This window comes from Rhinolophus sinicus, linkage group LG04, assembly GCF_036562045.2.
Source record: "Rhinolophus sinicus isolate RSC01 linkage group LG04, ASM3656204v1, whole genome shotgun sequence".
NCBI classification, from domain to species: domain Eukaryota; kingdom Metazoa; phylum Chordata; class Mammalia; order Chiroptera; family Rhinolophidae; genus Rhinolophus; species Rhinolophus sinicus.
The window spans coordinates 78,588,030-78,613,331 of record NC_133754.1 but is presented as its reverse complement, the minus strand read 5'-3'; the positions used below and the strand labels follow the sequence as shown (position 1 = coordinate 78,613,331).

General features: G+C 37.0%; 1 protein-coding gene across 13 annotated transcripts in view; it reads left to right on the top strand.

The window, feature by feature from the left end:
• TENM3 (teneurin transmembrane protein 3) overlaps window positions 1-25,302 on the top strand; it is a 2,352,866-nt gene that overhangs the window by 1,637,516 nt on the left and 690,048 nt on the right. The window lies entirely within an intron of this gene.

Here is a 25,302-nt window from a genome sequence, read left to right as displayed (position 1 = left end):
TTTTACTCTATTTGATAAATATACTCAGCTCCAACTTTGTATATATGTCTTTATATCATGAAAGATATTTATTATAGTCATATCATCTTTTCTCTTCTTAGATTAGTTTTTCGATTTTTGATATATTTACGATGTCATCAGGAAATAAACTATGTAAAACAATGCAATTTTACAATTGTAAGATTGTAAAAATCATAGGATTTATTTAAAAGTGTATTGTTTTACAATAAGCAATAAAATAATTATCAGGTTAGTTCAGGTTAGTTTCTTTAAGAAATTTTTTCCTGTAAAGAATGCAAGTTGGGGAGCGGCCAGGTGGCTCAGTTGGTTAGAGCACGAGCTCTTAACAACAGGGTTGCCTATTGGATTCCCACATGGGATGGTGGTCTGCGCCCTCCACAACTAGATTGAAGACAATGAGCTGCCGGAGGGGCAGCCGGTTAGCCCAGTTAGTTAGAGTGTGAGTTCTTAATAACAAGGTTGCCAGTTCAATTCCTCATGGAATGGTGGGCTATGCCCCCTGAAAATAAAGATTGAAAACAGTGACTGGACTTGGAGCTGAGCTGCGCCCTTCACAACTAGATTGAAGGACAACTACTTGACTTGGAGCTAATAGGTCTTGGAAAAACACACTGTTCCCCAATATTCCCCAATAATTTTTTTTTTTAAAAAATGCAAATTGGATGATGGTGGAGAGAATAATCAAGAGAGTAAAAAATTAAATTATTCAGATGTCTTTGAATAGGAAGGGGAAAAAACAATAAAAATGTTACAATACATAATTATTTTAAATATGTGGTATACATATTTTATTCTAAACATAAATAAATGTATTTCTTTATCTGTCTGTCAATAAAAAGACGTACTCTCTGGATAGTATTACAGAATAGTAGTTTCCCGAAAACCAGCTTTTGTTGTTTTGTTTTGTTTTTACTTTGTTTTCTGGTAAACTAAATTTATACTCTACAAAGGCTTAAATTGTTTTCTTGAGGCAGCCAATAGTTGTATTGATAAGATCTATAAATTGAACATTTTCATGTAACTAAAAGAAATAATTAAGAAATCAACAAAATTGAAAGAAGCGAAAACTCAATTGCATGCTTCATCCTATTTAACTGGTAGTCTCCAAGATTAAAGCGGCTCTCACAAGCAAGACTGTTTAGCAACAAAAAACAAAGTAAGTAACAGAAAGTAGAATAAATTAGGATGTAATGGTCCTTCAAGCCTATCACATAAGCCTTTCAGATACAATTTGAATGCAGCAAGTTTTTCTGTATTCTTGTCGTCTCAGTTGCATTATAAAGCATAGTGATTACTAGTCATTGGAATTGAATTACTCTTGTTTATATTTAGTTTCTTGTTTCTCAGAAAAATAGAATGAATTACACATCTACTTTTGTCCCAGTGGTAGAGTGAACATACACTCTTATTCAATTGTTCAGTAACAATAGGATGCGTGCTGGGAAAATAGGACTGTGAAAAAATGTATACCTGGAAGCAGCCCGGTAACAAACGTAAGCACAAATATTTCTCATTGCAAGTAATTCTCAAATTGCAGCCAGGTTGTATTTCAAATGGCATTTATATGGGAGTTGATTGTTTTGGTGTATAATTTTCCATAGTAACTATTTTAAATGGTGGTCCTAAGCTTAATTAACTATAATTGAATTCTAAATGCAATAGACTGTGAGAAGGGGAGTGTAGGAGAAAGTTTATTTTTGTTTGTTTTTATTTTTTTATTGAGCACTTGCTATAGATCAGTCTTTGTGTTCAGTATTTTATACTTATTTGCAGTCCTCTGAGACAGATAGCATAATTATGTCTACTTTGTAGATAGTGAGATAGTCATCTATTTCAGGATTCAAAACCAGATCCTTCGTCCTTAACTCAGATGTGGCCCAAATTTGAAAATAAGTGAGTGGAATTTATAGGAGAAAGTTGCTATCTCTTCTTTTAGGTCCCAAATGTCTCTTTAGACTAAGACAGTGTTTGGTCTCCACAGTGATACCTCATTAGGCTTTCCTTTACTCTCTGAAGAGCTCTGGACCAAAAAATGGACTCTTTTCTCCTGCAAGCAAAATCAATAACTTAGAGCAGCTTATCATAGCTGGGTGTTAAAGCATTGTGATGGTTTATTGAGCACCTACAATATGCCAGGCTTCACTAGAAAAACCAGAGAGCAAACACAAAAGTGTTGCCTTCACATTTATGTTCCCCTGTGGGAATAAAGATAAGCATAGAAGTAAATAAGCAGACCGTGAGTGGTCAGAGTTATGCAGATAATAAAAGGGTGAGCTGACGGGTGGGGATAGGGAGAGGAGTAGGAAAAGAATGGAATCTAAGTTAGCTTGTAGAATTATCAAAACCTTCCAAAAAGATGGATTTGAGCTGAGACTGAATGATGGAGAGCGGCAGCCATTCTAAGATCTTGGGGGAGGGGCTCTTAAAAGCTGAAGTTACCAAACACAGCATCTGAGAGGAAGGAGAAGGACGCTACTCACTTTCATGAAACAAAACGAAAGCCACTGGAGCTGAAGCAGAGAGTGAAAGGAGGAGAGTGGAGAAAACCGAGTGGAGAGACGGACACTGGTTGTCATAGGGGCAGCTTTAGAGAAGAGGTGCTGACTTGATTTGCTTTTTACCCCCATCATTGTGTCTGCTGAGTGGAGAATGGGCTATAGGGACACAGTTCAGAAGGGGGTAGAAAAGTCAAGCTGAGAGGCAACTGTAATTTAGATCAAGGTTATTACAGAGGCTCCTAAGAGAAGTGTGGAGGTTTGGATGTATTTGGGGGAAGAATAAACAGGAATCAGAAGGACTTGATGATGCACTGAATGTGGGATCAGGAATGGCCACTAGGTTTATGGCCACAGACATAGGTTTATGGAGGTGGTGTTGATGGAAAGAAGACTTGAGAAGGTGCTGGTTTGGATTGGCTCTTCTTTTTTTTTTTTTTTTTTTTATTAGTTTCAGGTGCACAAGACAAAGTAATACTTAGACGTTTATCGTTTATATCCCTCACACTGTGTGAACCCCCCTCCCCCCATCCACTATCCCTCTGACATTACACAGAGCCATTGCATTTCCACTGTCTCTATTCCTAATGCTGTACTCTGCTTCCTGTAACCATATACATACATACATATATATATATATACATATATATATATATATATATACACATATACATATATACATATATATACATATATATACAAAAAATTGGCATTCATTATTGTTCAGCTTCAGGTGTACAGTGCAGTGATCAGGGCATCTACATCATCCCTGAGGTGGTCTCCCAAATGGGACACGTGTCCATCAGATACCCTACAAAATCTTTACAACATTATTGATTACGTTCCCCAAATTAATTTTCAAAACCCTGTGGCCATGTTGTAGTTACTGACTGTTTTCTAATCCCCTCACTTTCTCCCTTATCCCCACCCCCCTCCCATCTAGCAACCCTCAGTTTTTTCTCTATGTCTCCAAAACTGTTTCTGATTAGTTCATTCACTTATTCTTTTCTTTAGATTCCGCATATAAGTGAGATCATATGGTATTTGTCTTTGACTGTCTGACTTATTTCACTTAACATAACGTTCTCTAGGTCCATCCATGTTGTTGCAAAGGGTAAGATTTATTTCTTCTTTATGGCTGCGTAATACTCTATTGTATAAATGTACCACAGTTTCTTAATCCAGTCATCTACCGATGGGCATTTTGGTTGTTTCCATGTCTTGGCTATTGTGTATAGTGCTGCAATAAACATAGGGGTGCATATATTATTTTGAATTAGAGTTTTGGATTCCTCCAGATAGATACCTAGGAGTGGAATTGCTGGGTCATAAGGTAGTTCCATTTTCAGATTTTTGAGATACCTCCATACTGTTTTCCATAGTGGCTGCACCAATCTGCAATCCCACCAACAGTGCACAAGCGTTCCCTTTTCTCCACATTCACGCCAGCACTTGTTGTTTGTTGATTTATTGATGATAGCCATTTTGACTGGGGTGAGGTGGTATCTCATTGTGGTTTTTATTTGCATTTCTCTGATGCTTAGTGAGGTTGAGCATTTCATCATATGTCTGTTTGCTATCTGTATGTCCATTTTAGAAAAATGTCTCTCCATGTCCTCTGCCCATTTTTTTAATTGGGTTGTTTGTTTTTTTGGAGTTGAGTTGAGTGAGTTTTTTATAAATTTGTGATATTAACCCCTTATCAGATATATCATTGGCAAATATCTTTTCCCATTCAGTAGGATCCCTTTTTGTTTTATTGATGGTTTCCTTTGCTGTGAAAAAACTTTTTAGTTTGATGTAATCCCACATGTTTATTTTTTTCTCTTACTTCCCTCGCGTGAGGGTATATATCAGTAAATGTCTCTGGGTAATGTCTGTGAAGTTTCTTCTTATATTTTCTTCTAGGAATTTTATGGTTTCAGATCTTACATTTAAGTCTTTAAGCCATTTTGAGTTTATTTTTGTATATGGTGTAAGGAGGTGGTCCAGCTTCATTTTTTTTCATGTGTCTGTCCAGGTTTCTCAGCACCATTTATTGAATAGACTGTCTTTACCCCACCATACATTCTTGCTTCCATTGTCATAGATTAAATGGCCATATAGGCATGGATTTATTTCTGGACTCTCTATTCTGTTCCATTGATCTATGTGTCTGTTTTTATGCCAGTACCATGCTGTTTTGATTACTGTAGCCTTGTAATATAATTTGATGTCAGGTATTGTTATACTTCCCACTTTGTTCTTATTTCTCAAGATTGCTGAGGCTATCCAGGGTCTTTTATGGTCCCATATAAATTTTAGGATTATATGTTCTATTTCTGTGAAAAACGTGGTTGGTAGTTTGATAGGAATTGCGTTGAATATGTATATTGCCTTAGGCAGTATGGACATTTTTACTATATTAATTCTTCCTATCCATGAACATGGTATGTGTTTCCATCTATTTGTATCTTCTTTCATTTGTTTCTTCAGTGTCTTATAATTTTCTGAGTACAGATCTTGTATTTCTTTGGTTAAATTTATTCCCAAGTATTTTATAGTCTTTGGAGCAATTGTAAATGGGATTGCTTTTTAAATTTCTCCTTCTGATGTTTTATTATTGGTATATACAAATGCAATGGATTTCTGAATATTAATTTTGTATCCCGCTACTTTACTAAATGCCTCAGCTCTAATTGTTTCTTGGTGGAGTCTTTAGGGTTCTCTATATATAGTATCATATCATCTGCATATAATGATAATTTTACTGCCTCCTTACCGATTTGGATGCCTTTTATTTCTTTTTCTTGTCTGATTGCTGTGGCTTGAACTTCAGCACTGTGTTGAATAGAGGTGGAGAAAGTGAGCCAACCTTGCCTTGTTCCTGATCTTAAGAGGAGTGGTTTTAGCTTTGCCATTGAGTATGATGTTAGCTGTGGGTTTATCATATATGCCCTTTATTATGTTGAGATATGATCCTTCTATTCCCACTTTCTTAAGGGTTTTTTTAATCATAAATGGCTGCTGGATTTTATCAAATGCTTTTTCTGCATCTATTGATATGATCATGTGATTTTTATTTTTCATTTTATTAATGTGGTGTGTCACATTAATTGATTTGCAGATGTTGAACCACACTTGCATACCAGGGATGAATCCCACTTGATCATGGTGTATGATGTTTTTAATGTATTGCTGAATTCTGTACGCTAGTATTTTGTTGAGGATTTTTGCATCTATGTTCATTAGCGATATTGGCCTGTAGTTTTCTTTTTTTTGTGTGTGGTATCTTTGTCTGATTTTGGGATCAGGGTGATAGTGGCTTCATAAAAAGTGTTTGGGAGTCTTCCCTCCTTCTGGATTTTTTGGAAGAGCTTGAGGACAATAGGTGATAATTCTTTTTTGAATGTTTTGTAAAATTCACCTGTAAAGCCATCTGGTCCAGGGCTTTTGTTTGTTGGGAGATTGTTGATTACTGATTCAATTTCCCTGGTGGTAATCAGTCTATTCAGGTTTTCTGTTTCTTCTTGAGTTAGCCTTGGAAGGTTGTACGCCTCTAGAAAATTGTCCATTTCTTCCAGATTGTCAAATTTGTTGGCATATAGTTGCTCATAGTAATTTCTTAATTTTTTTTTGTATTTCTGCAGTGTCTGTTGTCACTTCTCCTCTTTCATTTCTGATTTTATTAATTTGGGTCCTCTCTCTCTTTTTTTTAATGAGTCTGGCTAAAGGTTTGTCAATTTTGTTTATCTTCTCTAAGAACCAACTCTTGGATTCATTGATCTTTTGTATTGTTTTTCTGGTTTCTATTTCATTTATTTCCACTCTGATCTTTATTATCTCCTTCCTTGTACTCCCTTTGGGCTTATTTTGCTGTTCTTTTTCCAGATCCCTTAAGTGTGAAGATAAACTGTTGATTAGTGATTTTTCTTGTTTCTTTAGGTAGGCCTGCAATGCTATGAATTTCCCTCTGAGGACTGCTTTCATGGCATCCCATAGATTTTGGGTTGTTGTGTTTTCATTTTCGTTTGTCTCGAGATATCTTTTGATTTCTTCCTTGATCTCCTGGTTGATCCATTCATTATTTAGTAACATGTTATTCAGCCTCCATGAATTGGTGTGTCTTCCAGTTTTTTTCCTGTAGTTCATTTCTAATTTCATAGCACTGTAGTCAGAGAAGACAATTGGTATGATTTCAATTTTCTTAAATTTATCAAGACTTGCTTTGTGGCCTAACATATGGTCTATCTTGGAAAATGTTCCATGTGCGCTTGAGAAGAACATGTATTTTGCAGCATTGGTGTGAAATGCTTTGAAAATATTGATTAAATCCAAGTGGTCCAATGTATCGTTTAAGGCTGTTGTTTCCATATTGATTTTCTGTCTGGAAGACCTGTCCCTTGTTGTCAGAGGTGTGTTGAAGTCCCCTACTATGATAGTGTTACTGTTGATCTCTGTCTTTATGTCAGTCAGTATCTGTGTTACATACTTAGGTGCTCCTATGTTGGGTGCATAGATGTTTATTAGGGTTATGTCCTCTTGTCGAATCGATCCCTTTATTATTACATAGTGCCCATCGTTGTCTTTTAATATGTTCTTCATTTTGAAGTCTATTTTGTCAGATATAAGTATTGCAACTCCAGCTTTTTTCTCATCTCCATTTCCATGAAATATCTTACTCCAACCCTTCACTTTCAGCCTGTGTGTGTCTTTTGAGCTGAGGTGAGTCTCTTGTATACAGCATATACAAGGGTCTTGCTTTCTTATCCACTCAGCCACCCTATGTCTCTTGATTGGAGCATTTAATCCATTTACATTTAAAGTGATTATTGATAGGTACATAGTTATTGCCATTTTTAAATTTGTAGTTAGATTGTTTTCATCTTTCTTCTATTTACAGAAGTCCTTTTAGTATTTCTTGCAATGCTGGCTTGGTGGTAATAAATTCCTTTAGCTTATTCTTTTCTGGGAAGCTCTTTATCTCTCCATCAAGTTTAAATGATAGCCTTGCTGGATAAAGCAATTTAGGTTTTAGGCCTTTGTTTTCCATCACTTTGAGTATCTCCTGCCACTCTCTCCTGGCCTTCAATGTTTCTGCAGAAAAGTCATTTGATAGTCTTATGGGAGTTACCTTGTATGTAACCCTCGTGTTTCTCTTGCTGCTTTTAGGATTCTCTCTTTGTCTTTAACCTTTGCCATTTTAACTATAATGTATGTTGGTGTGGACCTGTTTGTGCTTATCCTGGTTGGAACTCTCTGCACTTCCTGGGCTTGTATGTTGGTTTCCTTCATCAGGTTAGGGAAGTTTTCAGACATTATTACTTCAAATGTGTTCTCAATCCCCTTGCTTCCTCTCTTCACCTTCTGGTATTCCTATGATGCACATGTTGTTGCGCTTGATGTTATCCCAGAGGTCTCTTAAACCATCTTCATTGTTTTTTATTCTTTTTCTTTCTGTTGTTCTGTTTGGGTGATCTCTGCTAACTTGTCTTCTAAGTCGCTGATTCGATCCTCAGCTTCATCTAACCTGCTGTTAATTCCTTCAAGTGAGTTCTTTATTTCGGTAATTGTGTTCTTTAATTCTAACTGGTTGTTCGTTATGATTTCTACATTCCTTCTTTATGTCCTCTCTAAGCTCTTTAAACATTCTTATCATCAGTGTTCTGAACTCTGTCTCTGATAGATTGGTTACCTCTGTCTCATTTGGTTCCACTTCTGGAGGTTTCTTCTGTTCTTTTATTTGGGACACGTTTCTTTGTTTCCTCATTCTGGCTGACTCTCTGTGTTTGCTTCGATGTATTAGGTAGATCCCCTAGAGTTCTTAGTTCTTGCTGGGTTACTTATGTAGTATGTGTCCTTTATATTTGACTTGCACTACTTCGTTCTTCTCCTCTGCGTGTGCTCCAAAGGTGACTCTTGTGTTGTGTATATTGTCCTGTTAAAGAAGATCTTTGATTGCTTTTCGCTTGTGAGTAGGTGGTGTTGACTCCTATGCTGACTAGTTGTGAGACTTGGCTCTGCCCACCACAGGGTTTTCTGCTACGTGAGGGTTGACCGCTTAAATGTGGTTTGGCCTCTATGGGCTCTTGCGCCTGTAGAGAATTCCCTCTGGGTGTGTCACTTGTAGGTCAAACCTGGTAGTACTCTGGTTTGGTCTGGAGTTGGCCTCTGGGTGTGTTGAATCTTGTGCCTCTTAAGCTGGGCCCTGGTAGGGCAATTTCAGAACAAAGCAAATCATCAAGCACAACAACAACAACAAAGAAAAAATCAAATACCTTCACATGTAAAAACAACTGACAACCCCCACTCAACACAGGCAAAGATATCAAAGATATAAAGACAAAACAAAACAAAACAAAACAAAAAGCAGCGCCAGTCTTGGCTTAAGCCCACCAAGTAATTTCCAGGTTGTCCTCTGCTGTACCAAACAGTCCCCTGCGTATTGTGCAGGCAGAGCCGGTCACCTGGTGCCCAGAGTGACGTTGGGACTGCAGATTTAGATGCGTGGGGCTGAGGGGTCTGGATGGTAGTTTTTACAAAGTCAGTGCAGTTTCTGCCCTTGCCTGCACATACACACACTGAGAGTAGCACCACCAGCCCTGTGTCCAGTTCTCCTGAGTCTTAGGGCACTTCTGTGTGTGTGTGTGTGTGTGTGTGTGTGTGTGTGTGTGTGTGTGGCGGCAGGGGATTTCTGAGCTGCTGAAAGCCCAGACCTGCATATGTCGCTTACTGCTGATCCCTGGGAGTGCCTCCGCAGTTGTAATTGCCCCGCCCTAGGCAGGCCAGAAAGGGTGGGGGCTGGGGATGGAGGCATCTTCTCTCTCCCAGCCCAGCCATGTCACACTCTTCCCGCAGGCCAGAAAAGGTGGCGGCTGGGGGTGGAGGAGTCTCTTCTCTTCTAGCCCAGCAAAATCACACTCTTCCTAGCCTCTTCCCTGGGTCAGAGCTGCCCACCAGTCTTCCCAGAGCCTGAACACTTTGGCTCCTCTGTAATCTGACACTACTCTTCAGTTCAGGAGCCAGTTTAAGTCTCTGGAAGGGCGGGGGTAGGATTGGAAGATGGGGGAGAGGGGTCCAGGTATGGAGTTTGTGTCCTTTGTCTGGCCTAGGGCCCAACTGGAGGTATCAGCTGAGGTTATTGCTTCAAATGCTGGATATGCTGCCCCCTCAGCGGGAGAGATCAGCTTTGGGACGCAGGGAAAGAGCCCACCTCCTGGCTTTTGTGTTCTCTGTCCATCCTGGGATCCCCTGCGTCTCTGCAGCTGTGGATGCCGGCCGCATTTCCACAGCCACAGATGTGGGCCGCGTCTCCACAGTCGAAGGTGGGGGCAGTGTCCCCACAGCCACTGGACTGGCTCTTCTGAGGACTGAATTACAATGGGGTAGCATACAACAAATAGATGACTGATGGTTCCGTAAGTCTCCTTTGTAACTAGTGTGTTTTGATACAGACATTATTTGATGGAATTTTAGCCATTATGATAATGAAATAAAAAATATAGGCTAGGGTTGGATAGATTTGGGGGAGAGGCGGAAGATAATGTTAGTGATAAGTCACACTTACTATGTACATCAGCTTTCCTGTACTTTTCAGATTGTTTTCACTTATTTCACTCTTCAAACATCACAAGTTGTCTAACATCGCCAGTTGATTTCTATCTAGCCAGTCTTTATTGGTGTTAGGCAGAGCAAACGTACTGGGGTCATTTTATGTGGATGAGTTATTTTTCAAGTCAGTCCTTGGTAAGTAAGTTGGAGGCTGTGTAAATGTGATACCTTTCAAGTGAGAAGAAAAATATGGACCACCTAAATGGTGTGAGTGAGTATGTGCATACATATACTTGCTTCATGTTCCTGAAGTACTGTCAAGAGGAAGGTTTATGTTTAATATCCTGAGATTATTCCTGGCCTCATATTCTGTCAATAAGAACACAGATGCCTAATTGTCATGCTCTCTGTTGAAGATCTGTTCCATTTCATGAAAAACCCTATCAAATTGCCAGGCAGGAGAGAAAGAGGATTGATGGGTATGAAGGCAAAGTCAGTGACAGAGCATCTCCCTGAGATAATCCACAGCCCACAGGATGCCTTACTGGGAATTTTAGTATAAACTGTGATGGACATGTATTATTGATACAACATAAGTCAAGAGCTCTGTGTTCCTTAGTTTGTTTATATGGAAACAGAGACAGTAACACTCACCTACTCCATAGGAATTTATTATTAAAACTAATAAAAAGGGAATAAGGTATTTCTAGTACAGGTAACCCCAGTATAACATGGTTGTTAGGTTCCTTAAAAATGCGGTGTTGTGCGAATCCATGTTATATGAAACAAAGAACTAGTACAAAAAAGGGAGTTAGTTTCCAAAAATTAAAAAAAAAACCATAGTATTGTATTTTTATAATTAACGGAAATATCTTTATTAAAGCAATTTTCACCAAAAGTATAACATATGAATATGTATTAAATAATGTTTTATTTGTCATCATTACTAAGCTTTTATTAAGTTCCGTGTTATTTGGGGATTTCCCTAATTTTGAATGAGATATTTTTTGCTCTTAAAAGCTCGTATTATGCTCTGTGTTGTTCAGAGATTTCTCAAATTCTGAAACCGTGTTAGAGTCAAACTGTATTCTAGGATGCCGTGTTTTACGAGGGTTTTCCCCAATTCTCGAATGGTATTAGAGCAAAACCATGTTATAGAAGTGCCGTGTTATACAGGGGTTACCTATACACAAAAAAGATGAAAGACAAACCACGTTTATTGCTTCAAGAATAAGTTTATCAATTAAAGTGCTTTTGTGTAAAAAAAAAAAAGAATAAGTTTATAATCTTGTTTAAATAATTATATACATGTGTGTGTGTGTGTGTGTGTATATATATATATATATATATATATATATAGAGAGAGAGAGAGAGAGAGAGAGAGAGACTCTGCTTAATTGAAAAGTTATGCAAGATTTCACAATCTCATCAGGGCAACACTATCCTTATAAAGAATCTCATAGCTAAAGAAATTGGTAGCCAAAGTAATAGACAACTGGTAGCTACAACAATTTCTTTAAGCAGCATTGCTGTTTGTCACTAGAATTCTTTATATCACTGAAGAATTGTGGAATATACCATGGGTTTTCTTTTCTCATGAACACCCGATGAGAGTTATTATCATTTCCAAAATTTATGGCCCTTTTTAAAATCATGCACAGAATGTAAAAGTTTTTACCTGATAATTGCCTACTGACCCATGTGTTAATTGGGAGTGATTTACGCTCTACTGGTGATGACATTGCCCACCTAAGAGGAATCACTCCTACAAATAGTATTTAGATGAACATCATCTGCAGAGGCCAATATTGAATAAATTGGAAGAGTAAGAGTAGGAAACTCAAAAAGCTGAGCTATTAGGCTTTGTTCTCTCCTGTACCTAAATCCATCATTGACCCCAAAATACCCTAAGAGAATCATTGTTTCCCTGAGACCCTAGCCAGGCATCAAGACCAAACAGTGCCCAAATAGCCTAACTCGATAACCTTTCTCCTCTTTATGGTGTGTTATTCACTGCCTCGTTCCCTACTCAGTAATTTCTCAACTGCCAAGGCTCTGGGAGACTATTTAAGCCCCACCTGCGAAGATAACTCCATCCCAAATATTGAGATCAATTGCCCCACATGATCCCAGTGGAATAGCTGAGAACTCAATTAGGCACTCAATCATCATTAACCCGTTCTTGTTAGGACTTCCCACCCTAGTTCCAATAACTGTATTTTTGCTTTATTGTGAAAAAGCCTTGGGTCCTCTAAAGGTACCTTGAAGTGCATAACATACTTTTTAGAATGTCCAGTTTTCATATCAGATTGACCTGGTTAGATTCCCAATGCCAACAATTATTATTAGTTCTGTGAGTTTGGGAAAGTTATTTAACTTCTCTGAACTTTAGGTTTTTTGTTTTGTTTTGTTTTTTTCCCTAAATGTAAGATGGTCATAATAGAATATCTTTTTATCCAATTCTGGAAGAATTAGAAATGCTATATGGAAAGCAGCTAGCAGAACTCTTGGCTCATAGTTAAGTGCCAGTTTGTCGATATTCTGCTCTCTGTGGATGTGGTTTTAATTTTCTAGTCCTTCTCTTTAATCCCAGATTTTGAGCCCCTGTAACAATTGCTAGATTTTCCTAGCACCAAAAATCTTGTTTCTCATTCTTCTGTCCCAGGACATGTCTGGTATTTTTGCTATAGCATCTTTGCTGCAAGTATTTTTGTCACAAACGTTTTTTGCCACATAATTAATTGGTCAGAAGACAATTTTGCCATAAAAAAAGATAAAATCATGAAAAACAAAAGAAGGACCTTAAAAATGAATAACAAAATTAAAAAGTATTTTTTGTGAAATACAATTATATTTGAATACATTTTAAATGTGTAGATTAATGACAATACTGCACAAATAACTGACTTTGTTTTGTTGATTGTACCTAAACACTTGTCTTCATTTTATGGGAAATGTGGGTTCAACTCTGTGCCCTTAAAGAGGACCCTCAGCTCCCCTTGTTCTCCTCCCAATGTAGTATGTTTCAAAATAAGAAACCAGCTAACACTTGGGACAAAAATCATCATCACCTGGAAGAAATGCTAACTATTTTAAGACCACCACTATTTAACTATTTTCTCCACCACTTTGTCAACAGGGAAATGAAACAAGACTGACCATAAAAAACAAACAAAAAAAACACAAACAAACGAAACTGCCAACCAGTTATTTTATCTTTTTTTATACAAAACTGACTTATAGCCAATTAGTTATACAGCAAAAATGTTTGCTGCAAAGATACTACACCCAATGTACCTAGAACTGTTGTGAGCTATGCTTGCTTTTATTTACCGTCCCGTATTTCCCTTCTACTAAAAAGAGACTTTGTGGATGGCAAAATGAGCTTGAAAAAAGAAATTCAGGTCAGAAAGAGAAAGACAAATACCATATGATCTCACTTATATGCGGAATCTAAAGAAAAGAATAAGTGAATGAACTAATCAGAAACAGTTTTGGAAACATGGAGGAAAAACAGAGGGTTGCTAGAGGGGCGGTGGGGTGGGGATAAGGGGAAGGTGAGAGGTTTTGGGAACGTACAGAGGGATAGTGGATGGGGGGAGGGGGGTTCACACAGTGTGAGGGATATAAATGATAAATGTCTAAGTTTTGCTTTGTCTTGTGCACCTGAAACTAATTTAAAAAAATAAATAAATAAATAAATAAATAAAAAGAAATTCAGGCCTTAAAGACTAGACAGGTACTCAGGGCATGACAAGTTGTCCTGGAATGTCTAATAAATAGATGGTACGAAGTAACCGGGACAGACAGACCAAGTTCTGAGAATGGCCTAAGGTATTATCTGCTCTGATTCATTTGCACCATATCTTCTTGGACATTGCAGGGGAGCCTGTGTTGCCATTGACTCTTTAGATGACTTTGTGGAGATAAGAAAAAATGTTTCATGGAAACAAAACTTGTGAAGTGATGAGGATACAGTGCTTCCATGGAATAGAGTCAGGGACGTAACATTCCTGAAAAAACATGAGTTTGTATTATTAGCATGTTTGTGTTCTCATACAAAACATGAGAAGTAGAATAAGGAAAACACCTCCAGTATTCTTCAATATGAAAATAGCTTATATTCTTCTTCTGATGACAACAAATTCTAATAAAGATGTGTTGTTATTATGGAAATTCCAAGAGAACAATTCTTTATTCAGAAGAGGACATAATGAGGAATTTTCAACGTCAAACTAGGTTCTCCAATTTTGATATAAATTCATTATGAAAAAGAGCAGCAGTTCACTAACTCCTTGAAACTTTATGCTTATTAAGTATTTAATGAGTTTAACCTTTATGTTAAATATAAGATAATAAGAAACTCCATACCTTCCAACCCTGCAGAATGTTTAATCCATAGTTATTTTAATCCATTTGATGGAAATTATCATCTACATAGACTTCGCAGATTTTAATTTGATGAAAACATAGTCCATGTTTCAGCTTTGGTTTGTCTACCTCACACCAACTGATTTTATTGTTTCTCTTTCACTGTGGTCAATTAGATGGGATTATTTCATTTCCAAAGACTGTTTTTACACAGGCTGTGTAGCTGTTCAGTGAAATATAATCCAACTCAGCCCCTTCTGCATCCAATAAAATTGTCAGTCAGTGTTGGGGGAGCAATCATTGAAATGATGAAATAGCAGTAGCTCTGAAAATAAGCAATGGAAAATTCTGCAAAAGCTAAAATTATACCACCGGGACTTCCTTGATCACTACAGCCCTTCTCTGGCCGAAATTCAGTTCTCCCTAAGAATTGAGAACCTGTCCTTAGAAAGGAAACTCTTCTCATGCAGTAAAATCACCTTCCAGGGGAGCATTTTCCTTTCTATGACTTGGTCTGATACTTACAAGGTGATCTTCACTTATCTCTTTCCCATTGTCAAGTGTTGGCTCTTTCTTTGAGGTGATTTTGCTGTCGGATATATTTGGTTCAATGGGTTATTTATTATGAACCCACAAGGTCCAGATGTTAGTGCTTGGTCATAGACCACCCTTAAAATGCTTAAAAAGTGCAAATGTGACTTTAGAATAATATATAAGAAACAATATAAGTTAAACGTCCAAAATATTTCTTGCTTCATCTATGAAAACAAAAGTCTACAGCCAATTTGGGAAGGGCAGAAAGGGTTATTATTCGTTGGATTGGGGAAAAGCATGAAGGAAAATCGGTGATAAGTTAGACTTTGTTAAAGCTATCTATTAAGTCCAAAAGGCCGTTATCTTGACTTGATTAGGGAGAATAAATTGAAGGGTGACTGATTGTACAGTAAGAATGATGTATAATTTGAACATGAAAGTTAAAAACAAGAGCAATGTCAGGAATGTTTTGAAGAATAAATTAAAGTGGTCTGAAGAGTGACCAAAGCAGAGGAAGGCAGCTTTCTTCCTTTCTATCTTTTCATTTTTTTTAATCAATCACACCGTGGAACAAACCAGAAAATCGTATTTGTTCTAAAGCTTCAGAACTACGATCAACACCATCACCACCCACCAAGGTATTTGTATTTAAACCCCTATCTGAAATGTCTCAGTTTCATCTGGTTATATAACCTATTTATGGTCAACCAGTTCAGCATTAGGTAGTTCAAATATAAAATATTTTCTCTAGCTTAATGGGTCTCGGTGTTTTTAAGTATATATTTTCTCAAACTATTAAATTGGCTGCACATAGAAGAAACAAAATAACATCAAGTGTGGGTGGTCTTTTGAAGCTATCATTTGTCTTGGCGTAAAAAGAAGTGGTCTCTGTTTCTTGCTCTCCGTACACGTGTAGATGCTGAACGTGAGTGAACTTCTGTGGGCTTCAGTTTCTGTATCTGTTACTCAGAACTGGCCTCGGCTTGAAGGTAGCGTATCACACAAAGTTACTGTGCAGAAACTATTAGGTTGATGCAAAAGTAATTGTGGTTTTTGCAATAATTTTTAACCTTTTAAGCCGCAATTACTTTTGCACCAATGTAATAACTAAAGAAGATAGGAAACCCAAACTTCCTATGTGAAGGTTGTTGTTTTTTAGGAGCTGTAAGGACTCTTTTGGACAAATGAAGTGCCACTTAGTGAATTAGAGCTCCATCAGCTACTACTTTTGCTACTTGCCTCTTGTGAAAAGGAAAAAAAAACAACAACAAACAAACAAACAAACAAAACACCATAATCATCATGGCATGTACCTTAGAAATAACTTCTTAGAGAATTGAGTTATCTGCCTCTAAAGCACATTAAGTTCCTTAAAAGCATGTTAGTATATATGTTTTACGCTCGTTAAAATTTCAGGGAGATAAGCAACATATAAAAAGAGACCAACAGCCTTTTCTAAGGCTATTTAGGTGGATTTTATGCCATATGAAAGACCTAGAGTATTTCTGAAATGAAGAAAAAAAAGAAGCTAGTTAGATCAAGCTAACTGGCTCCATGATTATCTCTATAAATTCCACAGGTCGTTGAGCACAGGAAATTGAGCTAAGTTTATAATAGTACAAACTTCACAGAGCAATGAAGGAACTTTTTGAAAAGGCTACAAGTGTCATTCATGGTTTTCTCAAATTCCAGCTGAGCTTGTTGTTTTGCCTGGCTTGGTTTGGGGCTTATTGAGGAGAAAAGTTACTCACATCCCTTTTATATTAGGAAAAATATACGCTTTTAAATGTCTTGAAAAGCAACCTCGACACCAATAATGTTAGATCTGCCAGAAACAAACTTTCAAAATAGACACAAGTTTTTCACTGAGAGAGCAAGCGTATTTACTTCAGCTCATTTACCAGTATTTCACTAATGCTGAGATGTAGGAAGCTACACATGAAGTAAGTCTGAGTTGATGAAGGTCAGGGTTTCAGATAATCACTGGAGTTAGAGGGAAAAAGCCTTCTCCTGTGAGGTATAGACTCATCACTAATGATCAGTAATGGTCTTTGAATTGGGCCTTTGGCTCTTTATACCTGTAGGTCCACAGGCCACCTGTCCTTCCTGAAGACATAGCTTCACATCCCTGCTCTTGCCCGCTTTTCCCTAAAGGAACCAACATCTGGCTGTACTGTCATCTCCTAATACTCAGCCTTCTTACCAAAGCTCGTATTGACCTTGACTCTTTTTTTTGTTTTAGTTAAAGTTCACTGGGGTGACAATTGTTAGTAAAGTTATATAGGTTTCAGGTGTACAATTCTATAATATATCATATATGTATCACATTGTGTGTTGACCACCCAGAGTCAGTTCTCTTTCCATCACCATGTATTTGACCCCTTTTACCCTCGTCTACCACCTCTCTCCCTTCCTACCCTCTGGTAACCATTAAACTATGGTCTGTGTCTATGAGTTTTTGTTTCTTCATTTGTTTGTTTTGTTCTTTTGTTGTTTTCAGTTGACTTTTCCTTTCTTATATCATAGCCTATTATATTGAATCTGATACCAATGCCAAGAGTCCTATATTTTTATTTATTTACTTATCTTACATAAACTTTATCACTGGATCAATTGACATACAGTTCAAGTGAGATACATTGTTTTGTTTTGTTTTTAATTGGATGGCCACTAGTGATTGAATAATGAGTATTTCCGGAAATACAAATAGTTAGTAGATGCACAGCATGTAGGTAAGTTAAGTACCAACTCTACCTGGCAATCAGCAGGTATTCTTCATAACAAAGTAACCATATTTACTTGCCGGTAGTTCAGCATCTCTCTAATTACAATTATATTTCATGTCCATCTTATCAGGGTTCTTAGAAGAGAATACTGTATATAAATTAGTGTAAGCAGGTGGGCTGTCAACACTGTCCTGTACTTTAGAATACTGTGATTTAAGCATGCAACCAGTGCTGCCTTCCAATTCCCCTGAAGTTAGGTAACTCAGTATAAAGTTCTGAAAATACAATGAGACCTAACATATCATGCCCATCAGGCACCAGCTTAAAATTAACTAAATATAAATACATATTAATTGTTTTGACAAAATATCTCCTAATTAATTATAAAAATATATTTAAAAGTAAGTAAAATTTAGACATGATTGCAGGTTTTCTGATAATGATTTAATGTTTGATTTTTTGGGGGGCATTGACACATTACTGTTACATGCACAATTGACATACTGACTTCATTTTCTTTTTATTTAGTCATTGTGTACTTGAAGCCAACAAGAGCAATTATATCCCACTAATGTTTATCAATCACTACATATGCCAACTACTCCAACTTTTTATAAAGCAACAATTTGATTTATAATCCCTTTTATTTTTATGTGCAATACTCTTGAAACTAATTTTTTTTAATTTATTATATTTACTGGGGTGACACTGGTTAATAAAATCATATAGGTTTCAAGTGTACAATTCTATAATACATCATCTGTATATTGCATTTTCACCACCCAAAGTAAAACCTTCTTTCATCACTATATATTTGACCCCCTTTACACTTTTCTACTTTCCCTCCATCCCTTTTCCCTCTGGTAACCATCATACAGTTGTCTGTATCTATGAGTTTTTGTTTGTTTGTTTGTTCATTTGTTGCTTTCAGTTTTATATCCCACATATGAGTGTGGGTGAAGTCATATGGTTCTCCATTTTTTCCATCTGACTTATTTCACTTAGCATAATATTTTCGGACCCATCCATATTGTTGCAAATGGCATTGTTTCATCTTCTTATGGCTGAGTAGTATTCCATTTTATATATGTACCACATTTTCTTTATCCAATTATCTTGAAACTATTTTTAACCTTATAGATCTTTGAATTTGAAAAATATTTCCCAATGCATATCTTTGCTGTTCCAATAAGCATTTTAAACTTAACATATGGTTTTATTTAGTTAATCCATTCATGAATTCCAGAAAAAGAAATCAGATCTTTTAAGACTTATCCTGTTTTCTTATTCTCATTATTTTAATGCCAGTGGAAAAAGAACATTCGTTTTTATAAGTAAGGAACTATGAGGAATATTGGATCTGTAACCATATTGTGTTGGCTTATGTTAAAAATATTCTAGTCTTGATAAAATATAGTTCTTTATGAAAGTATAATGAAGTATTATTTTTTTCCTCTCTTTAATTTAGGATAATTGAATTGGATTTTTTTTAGAAAAATAAAATATTCGCATTATGCTTAATAGTCCCTCTGCATACACATAAAAATACACACATACATGTAAACATATTAAAAATTAACCAATTGGAAATAGAAATGCTCTTTACAGAAATTATCAGAATACTCATATGATTGAACAATACATATTTATATATTGCATACATGATTATGCAGGAATTTCTAATATATATACATATATATATCACTATCTAGTTAAAAATAAACAATTATCAACTGATTAGTTATAAAATGTTCTGTAGATTAAAATAAAGTAATTAAGATCTGACTTTTCAAAGAAAAAAATGTATTAGTATGGATTATGTTCCTAAGGAAAAGCCTGGTATTTACTTCTATATTGAAATATTCTCTCTTATTTGCGGAACATCTGTAGTGGAATAAATAATATTGTGTTTCATATAACACAGTATTATATCATGATTTATGAAAGTCAGACCTTTTTATAATTCCTATTTTATTTTTAACGTTAATTATTAGAAAATTAAAAACAGCCTCAGAAATTTTGTAGTTCATTAAGCAAGTTCCTGGATCTCATGCCAAGAACTGGAGTCTTTATCCCACAGGTCATTAAATCCAGTGAACATATTTAGATGTCATCTGATGTGAACTCTTAGATGCTTTCTATGCAATCAGCACTTACCTACCTCCAGCACTCCTTCCCTTGGCTTCTATGAGACCATTCTGTTCAGTTTTCCTCTCATTTCTCTGCTACATCTTTTTCTAGCCACAATTTGCAGAATTATCCTTTTATATTCAACCACCACTCTCTATTACATGTTTATACTCTCCCAAGAAAATCTTATTCATATTAGTGAATCACCGCATATGCTTGGATACTGCATATACAATTACCACATATACTTGGATGACTCAAATGCATATCTCCAGCCCTGACCTCTCCTTGTACCCAGCCCCATTCATCCAAGTCCTCACTTGAACATGTCCATTCATATCTCTCTGAACCTCGAAACTGAGCTCAGGGTCTTTCCCTTTAAACCCTGATGTTCTTCCAGTTTTCCCTACCGTGGTGACAGGCACTACCGTACTCATAGTTGCACAGCCCAGACTTTGAGAGTCATTTTTGATACCACCTCCTCTCTTGCTCCTCATATCTAGATTCATTTGATTTTACCTCATAAATTTCTTAAATCCATTAACTTCTCCCTCTACGGTGCCATAGCCCCGGTTCAAACTTTCCCATATCTAGCATTGTTTATCACCTTGGTTTCCTAATTGGACTCCTTACATTCAGTTTTGCTTTTTTCCAATCCATTCTCTGTGCCAAACCATAGTTTGATATTCTCAGGCTTAAAACTTCTTAATGACTTTCCATGTGCTTTAGAAAAAAAGACCAACATTCTTAACATAATACACAACATTCTGCATAATCTGATCCCTACCTACCTCACCAGCTTCATTTTGAGCCACTTTCCCACTGGCCCCTGCCCTTCATTCACTGCCACATGGTAATTTCCGAAAATGTCCACAATACGATCTCTATATTCACACTGTCCTAGAACCTCGCCATTCTCCAACAAGAGGTAGAGTCTATTCACCTTTCCTTTGAAAATAAGCAGGCACACCAGTGCGGCAAACAGTAGATCAAGGCAGCGGTGATGCTCTGTGACTGGAAAGGCTAGGTCGTTTTAAGGAATATCGCTCCTACCTGGTGTCTCTGTTCGGTTATGTGCTTTGGGAAATAAAGGACAAAATTTTGAGGAAGCCCAATCCTAGCCCATCCAAAGAGATCTCATGGAGACGTCTTGATAGAGAGGAACCAAGGCATCTGGCCGTCAAACATGAATGACAGGCCTTCAGCTTATTCCAGTCTCCCTCCAGCCATCAGGTCTTATCCAGGAAGGTCCCAGAGAACATGGAACAAAGACACATCATCCCCACTATGTCCTGTCCAAATTATTGACCGTGAGCATCTTGAATCAGAACAAATGGTTGTTTTATGCCATTCATTTGTGGAGTGATTTATTCATAGCATTAGATCACCAGAGCAATCACCCTGGACGTTTTTAGCCCTTGCTCTCAGAATGCTGTTTCTTGCTTTAGCACTTTTCTTCTCCTGGACTTGTCTACACAAATCCTCGCTAACAACTCAATAATCAATACGTCCTTATCCTTCAGAAGTCAGCTCATATTTCAGCAAATGGCAGTGCAGCTATGAGGCATAGAAAGAACACATTACCAAAAACCATGCATCCTGTACCAAATGAAAGGACACAAAGAATGGTGGAATTATATGACATGCCATGGCCTCAAGGCGTCCTGGAAGCTAACAACTTTACTAATATCTAAGGGAAAAAAGAGGGACATAAACCCATGCCCAAGAATATGTACTGGGTAACTACTTTTGGATCATTCTTATATTTTTAGTAATTTCTTATCCCCTGCAAAACATTCTTGCTCACTTTAGCCATTGTTAGAATAACCACTGCCAAAACAATGGCTACAACTGTGGTTATCTCACCATAGTCTGGGGAATGTTCTTACAAGGATAATGGAATATGGAAGAGCTTTATTAGATTTAGGGAATACTGGGAATAATTATAAAAAGATAAAGAACCACTTCAGTAATTTTTTATCACAGACCCAAATAATCTCTTTCATTCTTGTTTGTGTTTTGTTTTCATAAGTTTTGCCCTAGCAATCATATACAGTCTCTTCTAGAGCCAGAATATCACCAGAGCCATTTCACCTTGCACCTTTATAGTATGTTGGGCATTCCAGCCTCTCAGATATCCTTCCCACCAACTTACTGGTTCAGCATATCAAAATTACCCACTTTTCACTTTGAATGATTGGTAGCCATGCAAAGAGATAAATGGGTATGTTTGATGCTAAAACTGCATCCAAAGACTTTATTTCAGCCTTTCACCCAGGACATTGCCTTATACCAGACTGCTGCTCTTACGAAAATGAAGCTTTGGGGTTTGGTGTGGTTTTGTTTTTTATTTGTTTGTTTTTTGAGGTATAATTGACATATTAGTTTATTTTGTATAACATAATGATTTGATATTTGCATATAATGCAAAATGGTCACTGCAGTAAGTCTAGTTAAGATTCTTCACCATACATAGTTGCAAATGTTTTTCACTTGATGAGAACTTTTAAAATGTACTCTTAGCTACTTTTAAATATATAATACAGTATTATTAACTATAGTCACTATGCTGTACATTACATCCCTGTGACTTACTTATTTTTATTTTATACACATAAATGGAAGTTTGTACTTTTTGACCCCCTTTACCCATTTTGCCCCCTCCACCCCCACCACCCCCACCACACACACTTTCCTCTGGCAAATACCAGTCTGTTTCCTGTATCACTGAGCTTGGTTTTAGTGTGTGTGTGTGGTATGTGTGTGTATGTGTGTTTAGATTCCACATATAATGAGATCATATGATAGCTGTCTTTCTTTGACTTATTTCACTTAGCATAATGTCCTTAAGGTCCATCCGTGTTGTCACAAGTGGCAAGATTTCTTTGTGTGTCCATATGGTTTTCATGGTGGCTGCACCAATTTAAATACTCACCAACAGCGCACAAGGTTCCCTTTCCTCCACCATTTCACCATTTCACCAACACTTGTTATCTCTTATCTTTCTGATAATTGCCATTCTAACAAGTGTAAGGTGATATCTCACTGTCGTTTTGATTTGCATCTGTCTGATGATTAATGATGCTGAGCATTTTTTCATGTACCTGTTGGCTATCTGTATGTATTCTTTAAAAAAATGCTTGTTCAGGTCCCCTGCCCATCTTTAAATACATTTTTTTTCTATTAAGTTGTATGAGTTCCTTATGTATTTTGGATATTAACCCTTTATCAGATATATGATTTGCAAATTTTCATTTCTTTTTGATATAAGGTATAACTGGAAGAACAACATTGATTTTTTTGTCCCCTAGTAGTTATGCTAGAGCTCATACAATCAAGTAAGTACTGTCCTCTAAACTTGCTCCCTTGGGTGGCTTCTGTCTTATCACTCTGTATTACCCTTGTTCAATGCACGTAGCAATTGCCATCAAAGAAAGGCATCCAGTTACAGAAGAGTATCAGTTTCATTACTTTGAATTCATTGAAAACTTTTCCTTATTCCAGCATCTTTTTCTCTCCTACTCTCGTCCCTTTTTCCCTCTGGTCCACTTTACTCCTGGCCTCCCCATCTCCTCTGATGCTAAAGTCAGCAGGTCAATGACTGGTAGGGACCAATCTGGAACTGAGAGAAATTCCTCTGGGAAGAAAAACTATGAGGCTCAGGGATAATCTGTTGGGTCAGCATCTAAGCGTGACATGGATACAATTAACTGAGCACTCTGAATTTGACCAGTATAAGTCAACTTTTCTCTAAAATTTTATTTTCATTTTAATGTAAGACCTAACCTTTCTCTGTGAGTGTTCTATATATAATTTTGAAAAATATGGTTTCCCTAAAGTTAGTAAAATTGTGAGCTAATATGCTGACAATCTAGGCAGCTACCTACGATTAACCTCCTGCTCTATTAAACACAGCAAGTTCAGCGAAAATATGGCCTCCATTCTCAACCTATGGGGACATTACGAATCAATCATGAAACCCTTTCCCAGAAGCCTAAACTAGACATCACCATCTTCACTAGAACCAGCTAGGCAGGTACCACCAGTGACTCTAAACGAGCTCAGAAAATGGAATTTATTTGCATTTTGGAAATGGGAGTGTGCCCATTATTTCCCAGAAATGTATTATGAAAATTGAGATTTTATGAGGGGGAAAAAAGGATGCTTGCAGGGAAAGAAAGAACCTCGAGGTAATGATAGGACCTCTTCTATGGTACTCTCACAGCAGCACATTAGACTAAATTAGATTTATTAAATTAGCTAATTGTCGTGTTGGAAGACATAGGCAAGCTGATCCTGAGATGAGACGCAAAACAACTAGGTTGCCGCTGTCCAGAAGGGGCACGAGGGAAGCGTTTAGCTTCTCTAAACTCCAGGCAGCCTGTCCTAATGAGATACGAGGGAGGGGGGGAGAACAGTGTGTATAGAAGTCTGCGCTTTGAGAGCAGGCCCTGAGACCAAAGACCCATCCTGAGGTGTCAGCCTCTCCAACTGACACACAGAGAAATTAACAAAATGTTTCATTAATGGTAAAGTTCATCAAGCCAAACAAGCCAGTCCCAGCTGTGTTTGCTCCAAAAGCAGGGTCCAGTAGTATTACAGGAAGTGTACTTACAAATAATCAAAGTGAGACTTAGGATGTTAAATGAAGGGACACAACACACACCCCGTTTTTAAAAGGGAATTTAAGGGAATTAAATTCCACTCTACTTTTCCTGTCTACTTTGTCACTACAAGCTGTGTTTCAGGGCAACCTTTGCAGTGTTAGCTGATGCCAGGAGCTGTCTCAGGGCTTATGTGTGAGATAGGCCTCTTCTGGGACCACCCCCAGCTGCCCCCACCCTCCTGCAAAGGCCCTTTCATTGTTAACAATGAGAACTCAGTGCTACATAATGGCAGACAGGTGGTTTTATAGTCTTTAAATCGCCTTCCCTCTTGTTAGAATGTTAATAGCATGAGAAAAATGAAAAGTCACACTTAAAAATAGCATCTTGAACATCTTTGTTTTTTTCCATTTGGACTTCCTACTAGATTTCATAAAATGGCAGCTATCACCAAACACAGTCGTTTCTTGTGCAGGTGTTCAAAAACCCCAGTAATTTCATTGTTTTACATTTTTAATGCATCATTTTCAAATTTTAAGATGCCATTTTAATCATACTTTCTAGTATTTTAGAGAAAATCTTCATTATCTTAGAAACATACATTTGTTCTTTTAAAATCTTGAATATTCTTAGGCTTATATCAGTAAATACTTTCATAAATCAGTTCATCTTTATTGTTTATTTTGGGAACCTGATATTTTCAGCCACTTAAATACCTGAGTGGTTAAAGATCCCTCTCTAATAACTCAATTTAATGTGGGGTGTTTTTTTCCCTGTTTTACAGAAATTTATCCTTCAACGTGGTATTATACAGGTGACTGAGATAAAGTACTGTGTAGAAATGTGCTATATAAAACAAAATATTATTGTATCCATTTTTCTATTCTCTTG